At 42.1% G+C, this 6,928-nt stretch overlaps 1 long non-coding RNA gene across 1 annotated transcript; it reads left to right on the top strand.

The window, feature by feature from the left end:
* Positions 1-1,703: 1,703 nt before the first annotated feature.
* Positions 1,704-5,670, top strand: LOC135970144 (uncharacterized). Its single transcript, XR_012433193.1, has 2 exons — positions 1,704-2,762; positions 4,287-5,670. It is a non-coding gene; the product is annotated as an uncharacterized lncRNA (long non-coding RNA).
* The last annotated feature ends 1,258 nt before the right edge of the window (positions 5,671-6,928 follow it).

Raw genomic sequence — 6,928 nt, 5'->3', positions numbered from 1 at the left:
TACCCTGAATAGCCAAAGTAAACTTAACTAAATAGAAAAAATCTGGATGCATCATATTTCTGGATTTCAAAATAGACTACAAAGCTGTAGTCATCAAAACAGCATAGTTCTGACCAATGGAACATATACGAATAGAAAAGCCAAAACTAAATCTACACATTTATGGTCAATTGATTTTTGACAAAGATGTCAAAAACCCATAATTGGGAAAGGACTGTCTCTTCCATAAATGGTATTGAGAAAACTGAATATACATCTCTGGAAGAATGGAATTGGATCTTTATCTCATGCCATATACAAAAATCAACTCAAAATGATTACAGACTTAAACATAAGACCTGAAACTCTAAAACTGTTGGAAGAAAACATAGGGGAAATGCTTTATGACATTTGTTTGGGCAATGACTTTTTGGATATGACCATCAAAAGCAAAAACAGACAAATGGGATGTGCATCAAAATAAAAAGTTTCTGCACAGCAAAGAAAGCAATCAACAAAATGAAGAGACAACCTACAGCATGGGAGAAAATACTTGCAAATCATGTGACTCATAAGGGGCTCATATCCACAATATATAAGGAACCCAACGCAATAGTAAGAAAACAAATAACCCAGTTAAAAATTGGGCAAAGGTTCTGAACAGACATTTCTCAAAAGGATACACACAAATGGCCAATAGGTATATGAAAAAAAGCTCAACATCACAGATTATTATCATTATTAGAGATAGAGTTTTGCTCTTATTGCTCAGGCTAGAATGCAATGGTGTGATCTTGGCTTACTGCAACCTCTGCCTCCCAGGTTCAAGTGATTTTCCTGCCTCAGCCTCCCGAGTAGCTGGGATTACAGGTGTGCGCCACCATACCTGCTAATTTTTGTATTATTAGTAGAGACGGGGTTTCACCCTGTTGGCCATACTGGTCTCAAATTCCTGAACTCAGGTGATACACCTGCCTCAGCCTCCCAAAGTGCTGAGATTACAGCTAGAGCCACCACACCCGGCCCGACATCATTGATTATTAGGGAAATGCAAATCAAAACCATGATGAGATATGACCACGCACCTGTTAAAATGGCTGTTATAGAAAAGACAAAAGATAAGTGTTGGAGGGGATATGGAGAAAAACAAAAACGTTTACATTTCTACACTGCTGGTAGAAATGTAAATCAGCACAGCCATTATGGAAAACATTATGGAGGTTCCTCAAAAACTAGAAAGGGTTTTAAAGATTGTGAAGTTCACCTTCAATAAAGAATATTGACATTTATTGGAAATTTATAGCTCTTTCCTTGTTTTAAAAGCACTCCTAAACATCAAATTTTGAGACATAGAAACATGAAACTTGGATCTTGGAATGAGTAATTTCTCCTTCCAAAATGAGCTTTTTTGTTATGATTTCTAGGAATTCACAATGCTGTCTTAATCCCAAGAATATGCTATGAGCCAGAACAGACTATCAAAGCTATCCATGCGTGGTTTAAACATAGGGATATAAACTCTGTGTTAAAGGAATATGACTTAAAAATTCTGAATTGAACATACTGTTATTAACTTTAGACCATTTATAGATGAGTGAAATGCTTATTAAATATATGTTTTTTTCCAAGCAGGACAAAAATATGCTCCCTCCTTAGTCCTGACACTCACATTTTAACCTCTCTTATCTTTGGATTCCACTGCCTGCTGACACATGGGTTTGAAGACACTGTCCCAGGGTGTTAGAGACTGCAGTGAGAGGTGAGTGATGTCCCAAAGGGAAAAAGGCCAGAGATGAGAGGTCTGCAAGGAATTCGCCTAGTGAGAACCTGCTTCTCCAGTGGTCCTTCGTACTCTTCATGTTAGCTCACTTCACTGGTCATGCCTGAAGCTCGTTAGTGTGCATGACTCCTGCTTTTATGTAAGTTCAGATGTTTGCTGAGGGCTCACTATGATGGACTCTATGTGGGGTATGGAGGTGAAAATGGAAAGGATGGGCAGGAAATTAATAACACCTACTCTGGTTAATTTTGGTTCTTTTCTCATTTAACTCTATAATTATTTCCTTATCCTTCCCAGTTTACAGGTGAGAATGCAGAAGCTCAGAGGATGTAAATACCTTGCTTGAGGTCAAATTGTAGTGGGTCCAGGGTTTGAATTCTGTATGTTTGAAATCAAAGCTGAAACCAGTGAGGGAGGGGGAGTGAGAGAGAGAGAAAGATAGAGAGAGAGAGAGAGAGAGAGAGAGAGAGAGAGATCTGTAATTGAGAGAGGAAGAGGATCAAGAGCCAGTGAAGTTTGAGATACCTTGTGTGTTTCAGGAGAAGGTTGATCAATATTGTCTGGGAAGACCAGCAGTTGGAAGACAATCTTGGCTCACCACAGACCTTTGAAAGAGCAATTGTCAGGATTTCCGTCAAGGGGTTGGATGGAAGTCAGATAGTGAAAAATTAAAGAATGGACGTATAGAAATAAGTAGGCAGTAGGGGTTATTTCCTAACACATTTTTTTTTTTCCCCCACTGTAGCAATGGAGAAAATGAGTTAGAAACTTGGGAGGAAAATGAGGACCTGAGAATGAAAATGGTGCCGGCAAATTTCTATGGCATGAGAAAAGAGTCAATACGAAGGGTCTCAGCACTTCTGCTATGTGGTTTTAGGAAAGCTGTTCTCCTCTAAGCCTGAGTTTTCCCATCTGTGAAGGGGAAGAATGGCCAGTGTCACACATTGGGCTGTGTCTGGAGCCAGGGAGGTCGTGGGGCCAATGGCAGGTGGAGTGGCCCCAGGTAGGTTACTGAGCCTCCTCGGCCTAAGCGTCTCATTCTGCACACAGGGGTCAGTTCACCTCCCTGCTAAGCAGGGGCGTCAGGGCGACGTTAGGTGAAGTGACACCTGGAGTGAGAATCAGCACTCAGCTCACGTCAGATCCCTTTCCTAGGAGAGAACAGTAAACCCAGCCAGCTTTTCTGAGGAACGGACACTGTGCTGACATTGAAATAAGGGTCAGAGATATTTTCTACCACATTTTACTTTACCCAAATTGAACACGCACAAAGATTTTTCTTTCTTTTTTTTTTTTGAGACAGAGTTTCACTCTTGTTGTCCAGGCTGGAGTGCAATGGCACGATCTCGGCTCACTGCAACCTCCACCTCCGCCTCCTGGGTTCAAGTGATTCTCCTGTCTCAGCCTCCCGAGTAACTGATATTATAGGCATGTGCCTTCACGCCTGGCTAATTTTGTATTTTTAGTAGAGATGGGGTTTTGCCATGTTGGTTAAGCTGGTCTTGAACTCCTGACCTCAGGTGATCCATACCTGCCTCAGCCTCCCAAAGTGCTAGGATTACAGGCACGAGCCACCCGCGCCCAGCCTACAATATTTTACTTTAGCCAAAGTGAACACACACACACACATTTACAAAGATTTCTGATCTAAACCTGATATATTCATTTATCTACCCTGGAATTCTTTTGTTCATTGTCTTCATGAGTGAACTGTCTGACTTGAAGGTGTTTGGTGAAGGCAAATGGGTCTTTAATGACTCTGTTCATTTAAATTATTTAAGGATTAGACAGGTGTTTCATCGTGGGAACTCTTTAGTATGTGCTTCTTGTCAGCCTCAGGAATCAAAGTGATTTTAGCATTACAGAATATGTTAAAGTAAACTTAACTCTTGTTGCAAATCATGAACATTTTTATATATAAGTGAAAAGGGACTTACGTGCTGAGATATCCAGTGTATCACCCAAGGCCCACCTGTAGAACTTTGGATGAGTGAGGTAATTTTAATGGCCTTCTATTCCAATGGGCTTCCTCTCTAAAGAGAGGCTGAGCAAGAGCACTCCAGCAAGTAACGCTTCATCATATGATGCATTTTACAAGCAAGGAAAAAAAAATATATCTATCTATAGTGGTTTTCAAAAAATGGGGAAAAATAAATGACAAGTGGACTGACTTAAAATCAAAATTGATTAGAAGAGTCCTAGGTTATTGTTATCTGTTTATTTCTTTAAAATATTGACCATATATTTAAAAAACTAATTGAAGAGATCATTTAATTCGGTATTTCTTCAACTTTCTGTCATTCATATATTCCCTTCATGTTTCTGCCATATCTGAATATTGCTTATGCTAATTTTTGTTAATATTCTTTAAATAGATTCACACTTTTTACTTAAATTATTTATTTGATAAGAAAGATTTTAGCACTACTATGAATGTGAATCCGTCATTGCCTGTCATAAATAAACAATCTGTGAGGTGTGAACCTACATGCTTCAGTGACCGAGTGTTGTTGATCATTCTCCTCAGGTATGGTTGCTGCCTTGGAGTGAGGAGCCCGAGATGGCTCTCTGTGCCCTGGAGAGGGATGGCTGGAGAGGTGGGGACACCCGTTCCCACTGAGCCAAGTCTTCCTCTTTGGCATCATCAAAGATCAAGCACAAGAACAAGAGACCTGGTGAATCCCATCACGAGACAGCCACCAGCCTGCCTGTGCTCACCAGGAGAGTTGATTTAACTTGCTGTCCCTCGGGGCATATCATGGGTGAAGCTTGGAGCATCTCCATCTAGGGGGATGCCAGGGGGCCTTTTGTAAGGATTAGCTTGTGTGCATGGCTTTAGGTGGGCCTTGCAATGTGCAAGATGCTTAGGTAGGTTGGGCAAGGTGGGGAATGCATTAACTGCGGGACTACTCCCTTTGTAGCCAGAAGAATCCTTTCTGTGGTTTTCCTTGGCTGTGGGTGGTAGCTGTGGTATGGGAAACAAGATCTCGCCTAATGACTATATGTGTCACAGGGCCCATCGCTGTCTTCGCAGAATTAACTTGTTATGTGTTTTATTTCAGGTATGTCTAAGCACCTCCTAAAATCATCTTTTTATTCCTCAGTCATGGCATATTCCACACATGGTGCACATACCAGTTTTCAAAGCACGGATCTGTTCTAACATCGGCTGACACATACATTTTCCTCCTTAACATTCCCCAAGTGCAGTTGTTTGCCTTTGCCTTGAACATTTCAGTGAAAGGGAATGCGGTGCTGGAAAAAGCCATCAGCACGCTGCTGAAGGTCTCCCAGCGCTGGAAGTCCTTTTCAAGCGGTGCTTCTAGCTCTTTGCCTCCTGCAGGTTTTGTTCTTGTTCTTCTAGTTCTCTCCTCTGCAGTTATGCAGGGGGTTACTGACATGACCTTTTCTCGGCTCCCAGGACGTTACATACTTTATTAAAAAATATGAGTGATCACGAGGCCAAGAGATGAAGACTAAGGAAGGAGACCACTACTACTCCTGCTGCCCTCCTCCCCCCACCTTGCCTAGTTCACAAGACAGGAGTAAAGAGAAAAAGAAACAAAAGTAAGATAAATAGCCAGACAACCTTGGCACCACCACCCGGCCCTAGGAGTTAAACAAAGTAATAATAATAACATCAACCCCTGGCCTAAACTACTTGTGTTATCTGTAAATTCCAGACACTGTATGAAAAAAGCATTGTAAAACTTTTTGTTCTGTTAGCTGATGCATGTAGCCCCCCCGTCACGTTTCCCACGCTTGCTCGATTTATCACGACCCTTTTATGTGGACCCCTTAAAGTTGCAAGCCTTTAAAAAGGCCAAATATTTCTTTCTCGGGGAGCTCGGTTCTTAAGACGCGAGTCTGCCAACGCTCCCGGCCGAATAAAAAACCTCTTCCTTCTTTAATCCGGTGTCTGAGGAGTTTTGTCTGCGGCTCGTCCTGCTACAAGACCATCCTGGCCAACATGGTGAAATCCTATCTCTACTAAAAATACAAAAATTATCTGAGCATGTGGCATGTGCCTGTAGTCCCAGCTACTTGGGAGGCTGAGGCAGGAGAATTGCTTGAACCCAGGAGGCAGAGGCTGCAGTGAGTCCAGATTGCGCCACTGCACTCCAGTCTGGTTACAGAGCGAGACTCCATCTCAAATATATATATCTATATATATGAGTGAGTAGTGAGTTGACACTTAGAACTGCCCCCTTCCCCAGCTTCTCCCTGGCTGCTCTGAACGATTCCTCAATGTTTCTATGTAGATCCTGCCACCGTTGCCTCCCCGGTCTCCATGCAAGTGTTCTGTCCTCTTGGCATCCTGTGTGCACTCAGATCAGAGAGACAGGATGAACAGGCAGTGGGTGAACCACCATCGCAGTTACTTTGTGAAGTTTCAGGGAAGGTCTTTTCTTTCAGCCATGCTAAATATTGCCAGTGTTCAGGAGCCGATTCTGTAATTGGCGACTGTAATTAGCCCTCAGATGTGTGCCACCCACAGCGTGTTCTGCTCCCCCAGCTGCAGCTTGACCAAACACACCTGGAAGCTCTCATGCATCAGCCAGCCTCCTTGGTGCATTTCTCTAGGATCCAACTCATTTACCTGTTGAGAAATTATATCCCTAAAAATAAGCACTCTTGGTTGCTTGAATCTTTGTTAAAAAAGTGTGCTTTTGTGAATATGGAATCAAAAATTAATACAGATGCTCGTCGACCTACCCTGGGGTTACGTCTAGATAAATTAATCTTCACTGAAAATATTGCAAATTGAATGTACATTTTTGGACTTACAATATTTTCAGCTTACGATGGGTTTATCTGAACCCCATTCTAAGTTGAGAGGTGTACAGAATGTTTATGTTTTTGTACCATCTTGAAGTAAAAAATCTTAAGTCCAACCGTCCTAAACTGGGGGCCATCTATTGTGTAATCATAAAGCTGGTGGATCCCAGTAAAGGGCTCCCACTGACACGATGGGTTACTACTGCCACCTGCTGGTAGAACATTTCATTGTTTATGCAAAAATAATTCTTGAGTTAGTGGTAACATTCTGCGTCTTGAAGGGAGCTTGGATTGCGTACGCGAATACATTTGTCAGCTTACAGACGCAGTTCTTCCGAGAAACCAAGATGCCACCAACAGTGAAGACAACACCTATTTGGGGACTGACTT

The sequence above is a fragment of the Macaca fascicularis genome, chromosome 3 (assembly GCF_037993035.2).
Source record: "Macaca fascicularis isolate 582-1 chromosome 3, T2T-MFA8v1.1".
Taxonomy (NCBI): domain Eukaryota; kingdom Metazoa; phylum Chordata; class Mammalia; order Primates; family Cercopithecidae; genus Macaca; species Macaca fascicularis.
The sequence above is the reverse complement of the archived record's forward strand: the minus strand, read 5'-3'. Positions and strand labels throughout refer to the sequence as shown.